This window comes from Pieris napi, chromosome 11 (assembly GCF_905475465.1).
Source record: "Pieris napi chromosome 11, ilPieNapi1.2, whole genome shotgun sequence".
Lineage (NCBI taxonomy): Eukaryota > Metazoa > Arthropoda > Insecta > Lepidoptera > Pieridae > Pieris > Pieris napi.
Genome location: NC_062244.1, coordinates 4,979,886 through 4,992,343, shown reverse-complemented (window position 1 = coordinate 4,992,343; position 12,458 = coordinate 4,979,886).

Sequence of the window (12,458 nt, the reverse complement as noted above, 5' to 3'; positions counted from 1 at the left end):
GTAGTTAGTGTGTTCTTGAGGAAGCAGAAGGATCAGTACACTCGGCTGAAGGCTCACCAACGTCATCGGGGTATTCGTCATCGCAATCTGTGCAAAAGTTATCCTGTTAGTTAGTTAATCACGACGACATTTCGTTAGTGCCTAGTCTATCATACATCACGCATCCAAGGCCCTCATACAAAATCACACTACCAGTTAGTTAAAACACTTCACTTTCAAAAGTATGCATACATCATCTCACAAAACATCTCACACATTCACATACTTGAACTTGTACAAGTTCCACGTTAGTAACGTGAACCAGGACTGCGCCTGATGTGTTCAAATAACACATCTTCCGGGACAGCGCCCGCCACGCGCACAGGATGTACGTCTGCCGAGGCCCGCTTCTCAAGGTTGCTGGCCTCAGGAACACAGAATGACCGCACCACATTGGCAGTCCGTTTCAACCAGCAAGCCAACATATCACGCGCGCATCCTTAACATAAGGTAATAACACATTAGAAACAGCTTTTGACGGCTACCCTCAATATGAGAGCGAGGTGACGGCTACCTAATTAACCGTTCACGGGAAGCACGTGGCAACTTATCCTAAAATTAACGGTTGTTTAAAAGGCTTATTTGTGAGCTAAATCCTATCCCACTTCTGATTTTAGCAACCAGAAGTGATAATCAAATAATAAAAAAAACAATTCAAAAAACCTACGAAGTGATTTAACCAAAAATAACTTCATTAAAGAACACATCACGGTATTCTCGAAATCACACTAAATCTACCTTAAAATTTTCTTATACAATCAAAACAACACGACTTTGGGTATTTTAAAAACAACCGTTAACCTTAAAACAATTACACAAAAATCACCGAATAAAAATAACACAAAACGTACTCACAGTATGCGGCCTCGACACCAACCACTTGTCTTGTCAACGTCCGAGCAACAACAGAGCGCGTGGCACACTGAGGCCTTTCTTTTATAGAAGGCGGGTGGGGATCGACATCCCCCTCCATGATTTCTGCAAATATTTTTTTTTATTTAGTTATTAAGCTTACAACATCACACACAGTACAAAAAGTAACTCATTATTTTTCAAAATCTTACATCTGAAATGTGTGACAATTAATGTAAACATAAGTTTCCCAAAGAAAATTTAAATAGAAATTATAAATTTTAAATTAAAAAAAAAATACAATTAAAATACTTACATACATGCTTATACGGCCTCTCCTGACCGTGCACCGTCCTCGGATGTAGTGGTGATCTGTTCTTCAGGAGAACGGCATCTGGCTCGCCATAGTCACCAATATGTAGTTAGTGTGTTCTTGAGGAAGCAGAAGGATCAGTACACTCGGCTGAAGGCTCACCAACGTCATCGGGGTATTCGTCATCGCAATCTGTGCAAAAGTTATCCTGTTAGTTAGTTAATCACGACGACATTTCGTTAGTGCCTAGTCTATCATACATCACGCATCTAAGGCCCTCATACAAAATCACACTACCACAACTTTAGTTAAAACACTTCACTTTCAAAAACCGCCGAATAAAAATAACACAGATCGTACTCACAGTATTCGGCCTCGACACCAACCACTTGTCTTGTCAACGTCCGAGCAACAACAGAGTGCGTGGCACACTGAGGCCTTTCTTTTATAGAAGGCGGGTGGGGATCGACATCCCCCTCTATGATTTCTGCAAATATTTTTTTTATTTAGTTATTAAGCTGACAACACACACAGTACAAAATGTACTAATTATTTTTCAAAATCTTACATCTGAAATGTGTGACAATTAATGTAAACATAAGTTTCCCAAAGAAAATTTAAATAGAAATTATAAATTTTAAATTAAAAAAAAAATACAATTAAAATACTTACATACATGCTTATACGGCCTCTCCTGACCGTGCACCGTCCTCGGATGTACTGGTGATCTGTTCTTCAGGAGAACGGCATCTTGCTCGCCATAGTCACCAATATGTAGTTAGTGTGTTCTTGAGGAAGCAGAAGGATCAGTACACTCGGCTGAAGGCTCACCAACGTCATCGGGGTATTCGTCATCGCAATCTGTGCAAAAGTTATCCTGTTAGTTAGTTAATCACGACGACATTTCGTTAGTGCCTAGTCTATCATACATCACGCATCCAAGGCCCTCATACAAAATCACACTACCAGTTAGTTAAAACACTTCACTTTCAAAAGTATGCATACATCATCTCACAAAACATCTCACACATTCACATACTTGAACTTGTACAAGTTCCACGTTAGTAACGTGAACCAGGACTGCGCCTGATGTGTTCAAATAACACATCTTCCGGGACAGCGCCCGCCACGCGCACAGGATGTACGTCTGCCGAGGCCCGCTTCTCAAGGTTGCTGGCCTCAGGAACACAGAATGACCGCACCACATTGGCAGTCCGTTTCAACCAGCAAGCCAACATATCACGCGCGCATCCTTAACATAAGGTAATAACACATTAGAAACAGCTTTTGACGGCTACCCTCAATATGAGAGCGAGGTGACGGCTACCTAATTAACCGTTCACGGGAAGCACGTGGCAACTTATCCTAAAATTAACGGTTGTTTAAAAGGCTTATTTGTGAGCTAAATCCTATCCCACTTCTGATTTTAGCAACCAGAAGTGATAATCAAATAATAAAAAAAACAATTCAAAAAACCTACGAAGTGATTTAACCAAAAATAACTTCATTAAAGAACACATCACGGTATTCTCGAAATCACACTAAATCTACCTTAAAATTTTCTTATACAATCAAAACAACACGACTTTGGGTATTTTAAAAACAACCGTTAACCTTAAAACAATTACACAAAAATCACCGAATAAAAATAACACAAAACGTACTCACAGTATGCGGCCTCGACACCAACCACTTGTCTTGTCAACGTCCGAGCAACAACAGAGCGCGTGGCACACTGAGGCCTTTCTTTTATAGAAGGCGGGTGGGGATCGACATCCCCCTCCATGATTTCTGCAAATATTTTTTTTTATTTAGTTATTAAGCTTACAACATCACACACAGTACAAAAAGTAACTCATTATTTTTCAAAATCTTACATCTGAAATGTGTGACAATTAATGTAAACATAAGTTTCCCAAAGAAAATTTAAATTGAAATTAAAAATTTTAAATTAAAAAAAAAAATACAATTAAAATACTTACATACATGCTTATACGGCCTCTCCTGACCGTGCACCGTCCTCGGATGTACTGGTGATCTGTTCTTCAGGAGAACGGCATCTTGCTCGCCATAGTCACCAATATGTGGTTCGTGTGTTCTTGAGGAAGCAGAATGATCAGTACACTCAGCTGAAGGCTCACCAACGTCATCGGGGTATTCGTCATCGCAATCTGTGCAAAAGTTATCCTGTTAGTTAATCACGACGACATTTCGTTAGTGCCTAGTCTATCATACATTACGCATCTAAGGCCCTCATACAAAATCACACTACCACAACTTTAGTTAAAACACTTCACTTTCAAAAACCGCTGAATAAAAATAACACAGATCGTACTCACAGTATTCGGCCTCGACACCAACCACTTGTCTTGTCAACGTCCGAGCAACAACAGAGCGCGTGGCACACTGAGGCCTTTCTTTTATAGAAGGCGGGTGGGGATCGACATCCCCCTCCATGATTTCTGCAAATATTTTTTTTAATTTAGTTATTAAGCTTACAACATTCACACACAGTACAAAAAGTAACTAATTATTTTTCAAAATCTTACATCTGAAATGTGTGACATTAATGTAAACATAAGTTTCCCAAAGAAAATTTAAATAGAAATTAAAAATTTTAAATTAAAAAAAAATACAATTAAAATACTTACATACATGCTTATACGGCCTCTCCTGACCGTGCACCGTCCTCGGATGTACTGGTGATCTCTTCTTCAGGAGAACGGCATCTTGTTCGCCATAGTCACCAATATGTGGTTAGTGTGTTCTTGAGGAAGCAGAAGGATCAGTACACTCAGCTGAAGGCTCACCAACGTCATTGGGGTATTCGTCATCGCAATCTGTGCAAAAGTTATCCTGTTAGTTAATCACGACGACATTTCGTTAGTGCCTAGTCTATCATACATCACGCATCTAAGGCCCTCATACAAAATCACACTACCAGTTAGTTAAAACACTTCACTTTCAAAAGTATGCATACATCATCTCACAAAACATCTCACACATTCACATACTTGAACTTGTACAAGTTCCACGTTAGTAACGTGAACCAGGACTGCGCCTGATGTGTTCAAAGAACATATCTTCCGGGACAGCGCCCGCCACGCGCACAGGATGTACGTCTCCAGAGGCCCGCTTCTCAAGGTTGCTGGCCTCAGGAACACAGAATGACCGCACCACATTGGCAGTCCGTTTCAACCAGCAAGCCAACATATCACGCGCGCATCCTTAACATAAGGTAATAACACATTAGAAACAGCTTTTGACGGCTACCCTCAATATGAGAGCGAGGTGACGGCTACCTAATTAACCGTTCACGGGAAGCACGTGGCAACTTATCCTAAAATTAACGGTTGTTTAAAAGGCTTATTTGTGAGCTAAATCCTATCCCACTTCTGATTTTAGCAACCAGAAGTGATAATCAAATAATAAAAAAACAATTCAAAAAAACCTACGAAGTGATTTAACCAAAAATAACTTCATTAAAGAACACATCACGGTATTCTCGAAATCACACTAAATCTACCTTAAAATTTTCTTATACAATCAAAACAACACGACTTTGGGTATTTTAAAAACAACCGTTAACCTTAAAACAATTACACAAAAATCACCGAATAAAAATAACACAAAACGTACTCACAGTATGCGGCCTCGACACCAACCACTTTTCTTGTCAACGTCCGAGCAACAACAGAGCGTGTGGCACACTGAGGCCTTTCTTTTATAGAAGGCTGGTGGATATCGAAACCACCCACTATGATTTCTGCTTTATGAATTTGTAGTTTCGTTACATTACGTGTACTCGTTCCACGACCGAACCCGAATCGACCACAGAGTCAAACGGCAGTCATAGAAACGAGTGTCAAAGATTTCTTTAATATTTATTATTAATAAGTTTTAAATGTTTAAAGTGATATATATACTACTTTCAATAATAATAATAATAATAATAATCATCGACCATTGAATAGTCGTTAATTTATAGATCTAGCAACATTGACAAATTAAATAAACCATTCGTATTAACGGCCTCGAACCAATTCGACATTATTAAATAACAATGACAATGACAGCTGACACTAACACAATTTCTTCAATATTAATAATAAAGACTACAGACTATCAAATAGTTGTTAAGTTGCAGATCCATTAATATTGGTAAATAAATTATTATATTATATTAACAAATTAGAGTCTTCTCATACACAAAGTCTGTATGAAGAACTGGTCATCTCAAATCAAGGTAAAGACTGTATTAGGTCCACTGCAACAATTGACTTGACAGGTGATGACTCTGTATCGCATACACCAACTCAATTCAATTCTAACAGCAAAAACATATTAAAGAAATATATTAAATTGCAAAAATTCATTAAAAATCTAAAAAAATAATAAATGGAAATAATATTTACAAAAATCATATAAACTTATCAAAAAAATATAAAAATGTTTTAAATCAATGTAAAATATTTTCAAGTGAGGTTGAATCTGTAAAGAATAGATATGAAACTGACAGTCTCACATTAAATTCTAGGATTACAAGTCTTCATAATTCTCTTAAAGATATGACAGATAAATACAGTTGTGCCCAGCAACAAATAGGGGAGCACATATTGGCCATGGATGAGGTTCTGCTGCTGTCTCAATACAATGAACAACGCTTCTTGTCATTTACCAACAATTGTCAGTGTGGTTATAATGGGACAAATGCAGAACCTCCATTGTTATCATGTGAGCCTAGTGTGCAGAGTGACGGTTTCATAGAAAAAGTCAGTGTAAATAAAAGGGAAATTCTGTTGTTTAGTGATGATATAGGGAAAAATATTGGTACTAAATTATATCAGTCCTCTGGCAAAATTGTAACAAATCATTGTATGCCCGGAGCCACACCTGTAACCATTTTCAACAAAGTCTTGTGTGGAAATTATACAAATAACACAACTTTAATATTGCTTTTTGGGAGAAGGGGAAATTAGATATAAGTTAAACATGCTATTGCACAATACTTTAACTACTAACAATATACAATTAAATTGTGACTTAGGTACACTACCTAATTTAATAGACATAAATTGTATTTTATTTTATTAAAAATAAGTATGTATTGACAAAGGATAGGTTCCGCCTACCTAATTATTATTTACAACAGATAGCTACTATGCTATCTTACTTTTTATTTATAACTAAAGCTAAACATTTAGCTTTTCAGACAACTGCTTCTATTGAGCAGCTTAACATCATAAAGGAATGTAGTGATACTTGCAGTAACACTTCATTAAGTATTAATAATTTAAATTAGATAGTGTGACAATAGAGGCAAACTCTAGCAATAATTTAGTACAACTCTGCTCAACACAAACATGTAATATTACTAACAACAACTGTTTAAACTTGATGCATCAAAACATGCAAGGTATGTTGGGCAAAGAATTAGAATTGGAGTTGTTTTTAAAATGAAGTAAAATTGATGTCCTATGCATTACCGAACATTGGCTTAGAGAATGCCAAATCATCTTTAACTTTGATCAGCACCAAGTTGCAAGTTCGTTTTGCAGATTGTCGGCGATTCATGGGGGCTCTTTGAATATTGTTAATAAAAATTTAAAGTATAAAGAGCGTAATGACATCGTGTGTCTGTCTGTAGAACACTCTTTGGAGGTAGCCTGTATAGAGATTGAGAATTGCATTATTTTGAGTGTTTACAGACCACCAAGTGCATCTTACGATTTTTTTGAAGAAAATTTGGAGGAAATTTTGTGTAAAGTTAGTTTTAAGAACAATAAGTATATTATAGTATGTGGTGACTTCAATATAAATTTATTAGAAAATACCTCCATTAGTAAAAAATTCAAACTGTTATTAAAATCTTACAATCTTGTTAACTTGTTTCTTGAGCCCACTAGAATTACAAGCTCCACTGCTACATGTATTGATAATGTATTTACAGATGCAGAGGCAATGCAAACCTCAATTACAACTGATCTTAGCTCAGATCATTGTGGACAGTTAGTGGCGCTAAAATGTAAAGTGGTGAAACAAGTAAATAAGAGCAGTGTGTTTGTTCCAGTAAATAAAAAGCGAATGGTGAGATTTAGACATAATATAGGTAAACACCTACCTTTATTACCGGTAGGTACTACCGTTGATACACAATACAACAATCTAAGTGATTGTATTAATAAAGAGTTCAACACCATCTTTACCCCAGAGAAAGTCTCTCATTCGCAGTGTAAATCGTTTAGTGATTGGGCGACGGCGGGAATTTATAAAAGTAGAGTGTAGACAACGGTTGTATGACTTTTTTTTTTCCCTTTATGGCCCTGGCACGGTTTGTGCATTAGCCAGCGTCAAGTAGGTATAAGATTTTTATAAGTCGCTGTTTTAATTATTTACAGTTTATGAATAATAAAAAACGAAGGAAACTAATCGCGACATAACATAGATGGTTGAAAACGCATTAAATTTACAACAAAATCAGAATAGTTACATAAGGGGAAAAATAAATCAAAATTATAGTTTAATGTTATTATTTACAATAAATATACTTATAATACTATATACAAGGGGATTTAAATCTCGAAGAAGTAAAGAAATATTGGTAGGTACGCTGAAAAGTCATACAATCATAATGAAGAATTTATTCTTTATGTTCGAAATTATTTAAGAAAGTTTGTTACGCGGCCAAGTCCTTAAATATCAAAAACAAGATTAAAAATAGTACCAATAAAACTAAAATGACTTGGAAGATAATTGATAGTGAAACTGGAAGAGTCAGGGATCGCAATCAAGACATCGAACTATGTGTCGATAACACTAAAATCAAATCTAACGAAGAGATAGCGATTGTTTTTGATAAGTACTTTTCTGACATTCCAATTTCGACCACTAGTCTCTTCAATCATCTCCCGCCCTCGCTGAATCGCTGCTCAAAGATAATGTAAACGAGTGCAAGGTCAGATTTACATACCGACCCATTGGTGCCGACGATATAGTGAGGATATTTAGAACCATAGACATTAAGAACACTACCGATCTTTGGGGTATTTCTGTAAAAATAATTAGTAGCATAATTGATGTAATTGCTCCCTATCTAGCTATAATTTTCAACAATTGTATTAAGAGTGGCGAGTTTCCCGATCTAATGAAACATAGTAAAGTTATTCCTTTATTTAAAGCAGGTAGTATGTCCGACCCCAGTAACTTTAGACCAATTTCCGTACTACCTACTTGTAGTAAAATATTTGAAAAAATTATATTAAATCAACTTGTAAGTCATTTTAACGTAAACAAATTATTACATAATAATCAGTTCGGTTTTACCAAGGGTCGCTCGACAGCCGATGCCGGTGTTGAGTTATATAGATATATAGTTAAGGCTTGGGAGGAGTCGCATGATGCTTTAGGTGTTTTCTGCGACTTATCCAAAGCATTTGATTGTGTCCAACACGAGACCTTAATCGGGAATCTCCGCCACTATGGCATCAAGAATACCGCACTGAATCTTCTGACTTCCTATTTACACGGAAGAACTCAGAAGGTTGAAGTGAATGTAAGAGGAGGTGAATTGTAAGAGGTCCTCTGGGTCGGCAGTAGATATGGGGGTACCACAGGGCTCAATTCTTGGCCCTTTCCTCTTTCTTGTTTATATAAATGATCTACCTTTCATGGTAGAGAAAAACATCAGATAGTTTTGTTTGCTGATGACACGTCCTTGATTTTTAAAATCAAACGACAAATAACAAATTTTGACGATGTGAACAATGCTCTGTCTTCGATTGTCCATTGGTTTAGTATGAATAACCTTCTACTTAATGCAAAAAAGACAAAATGCATTAAATTTTGTGCAAAAAATGCAAGGGTTATGGATACTAAACCAATTATAAACGGTGAGGAATTGAATCTGGATGATACAACTTGGTCTAAGATCCCGCTATACAACGACCTTCACCGAGATGCTTATTTAATGAAACTTATTTTATATATAATTTAATATGTCAATAAATATAATCCATATGGGTTGCCTAGCAAATTTCAGTCCAGAGTATTTTTAATTAATTTAAAAAAAAAAATTTTTTTTAAACATTTCACCGGCATGATTATTAGATAAATTCTATACCAATCGAAAGTATGAAGCCCTTAGAATATGCAAAAGTTAGGTTGTTTTTAATCAATTAATTATTTATGTGTATATTTTTTATGTGACACTAAAGTATATATACATCTTTAGTATAAAAGAAGTTTTTAGTGGTACATATATAATACTACCCTGATTAAAAATATTGATTGAAAAAAGTTCAAAAAATTTACTACATGCAAATTATAAAAAAATTTTTTTTTTTTAAATATTAATTAAACATACTCTGGACTGAAATTTGCTAGGCAACCCATATGGATTATATTTATTGACATATTAAATTAAATATAAAATAAGTTTCATTAAATAAGCATCTCGGTGAAGGTCGTTGTATAGCGGGATCTTATACTAACTGTATATCTCGGAATCACCATGGATTCAAAACTTCAGTGGTCCCCTCATATTAACGGATTGGCGAAGAGACTTAGTTCTGCAGCCTACGCGGTTAAAAAAATTCGCTCACTAACTGATGTCGATACAGCTAGACTTCTTTATTTTAGTTACTTTCATAGCTTAATGACTTATGGCTTATTATTATGGGGTCATGCTGCTGATGTTGAAACTATTTTCATCCTGCAGAAGAGGGCTATTCGTGCAATCTATAATTTAAAATGTAGGGAATCCCTTAGAGATTAAATCAAGGAAATTAATATACTTACCTTTCCCTCGCAATATATTTATGAAAATATTATGTATGTATACAAAAATAGTGATAAGTTTACTAGAATAGAACATACGCACAATGCTAATACACGGAACAAACACAGGCTGCAATTTCCCCGTACTAGACTAACTAAAGTTAGTAATTCTTTTTTGGGGAAAGGGATACTCTTCTTTAATAAAATCCCAGAGGCTCTTTTATTTCTGCCTTTCAATAAATTTAAGAAATGTATTAAAGAAAAGCTGTGTAAAAAGGCTTACTATAAAGTCAACGATTATCTAGTTGATAAAAGGGCCTGGGACAAGTGCTAGACAGGCTACTTCTAATTAATTTGCGATATTTGTTTTAAAATAAGTGTTGTTTGATGATTTGCTATTTTAAAAGAGTACCGAGAGTTTTTTACGCCGGCTTTTTCTCTCGGCCTACACCCTCTGTCTTCTTTGCCGATGAGTAGGGATGCCTACAAATTCAAATTTAATGACGTGGAATAAGTGATACATGTATCTTATGTTCCATAATAAACATATTTTATTTTATTTTTATTTTAAAATTAAACCATGTAACGGTTTTCAACTAATTTGACCCCGATATTACCAAATGATGATGAATGACAATTCCTTAAACATAAATAATAAACTATTAAACATAAATTAAAAGCTATGAATTTACCACAGAATATCAATTATTTTATTAATAAATTGTTTATTACTATACTATCTTAAATATATTTATTTACCTACTTGAATTCAAATCATTCGTTATATTTATGTAACAATATAATCATTATATATGAATTTGCGCCCATATATACTTACGAACAAATTGCATTGAACCGGGAAACCAAGTGTTTTAAAATTAGGTCACAAATCTTCTAAATATAATTATTTATTTAATTTTTTTTCAAATAAATATAATTAATTATTTAATTTTTCAAATGTAAACTGAACTTTATTGACTATAATGACTCCTTTTCCAGTCTTTGATTATTTAATTGTAATTAATTATTTGCATGTAATCAAAAACTATTTTTAATAATGCCAGAGAAGTATAACTTCTTACGCGCGTACATAAGTACACGCACCCTTTTTTACGTATTCGCCGCGCGAGCCAAATCACCAAAACTATAACCGTCCCAACTGCGCGCGAGCCAACGACTGAAGAGTGAAGCTCCTTTGATGCGGTCTCAAAAACCGACAGCGAGCGGATGGACCCGCGGCACGTTCGAGCGCGGCTACCCCGTCTACATAGAGCGCGGCCGCCGCGCGCGCCAATGTTCGATGGTTTGCCGCGCTTAATGTATACGCAGCTTTAGGTACATAACAAAGCAAACGCGGCTCCTCACCAACGGGTGAATAACGATAATAGAGCACATCGTTTTGACATACGTATCGTCTGGGATCTAAATTACCTTCTCCGAGCTTACGTTTGAGATCGGCGGTCTCGGAGTCGGCTGATTGAGCCGTCTGCGCTCAGTTCAAGGGCCGTTCTATGTTATTGATTTGCAACACTAGTGGATTCCTACTCAAGTAATCCGCATGACCCATCATGGTACCTTTACGATATTGAATTTCAAAATTAAAGTCCTGCAGGTAAATCCACCAGCGTGCAACTCGTGGAAGAAAATGCTTCTTATATTCAGTTAGGCAGGTCTTCTTAGTTCAGGCATTGCAATCGGTGATTATCTTAAAACTTATACCAACCAGGTAATGCCGAAAATGTTGCTGAGCCTTGACGACCGCCAACGTTTCTAATTCATATGAATGGTACTTGGGCTCCGCGCCCCGGGTGACCCTACTAAAATATGCTACTACTCGTTTATTACCGTCCGTGTGGGCCTGCATGGGCACGGCACCATATCCTGCATTGCTAGCGTCAGTGTGTATTTCAGTGGAAAGGCTCGGGTCAAAAATCGCAAGTCGCTAGTCAATTGCTTTAAGAGCTCTCGTCGGACTCGATCTTGTTCCGGACCCCATTCAAAAATTGCTTTGAACAATTTCCAGGCGTAAAGTGCTACATTTCTAGGCTAGTTTTTTTTTACATTGCGTGTTCAATTAAATAGATTCATTACTCGATCAATCGAAGTAAGTACATTTTCAAAATAAAAATGAGTTTATCAACAACACACATTATTCATACAAATGTTAAACAAACAAACAATGTTGATGATTTTCCGCCGAGCTCCAGTTTCGCGTGTTCCTCGCAGGCCACGTCGATGTTATAAAGACTTTTGAACCGCGCCTTCTTCACAGGGATTCTTTACTACGTACTTCGCTCACTCCAGTGAGCTGCTGTCCTGTACTTCAGGCGAATGACGACCCCGCGGCGGCCCAAACCCGAGGTCCCGGGAAAAGCCCGTGTCGGCTGGGGCCCTTTGGCAACAGCGAGATTAAATTCCCAAATAAAAAATGTATAAACATGTATCATCGTATCGACGCGTGATTATGGCTTCATAGCGG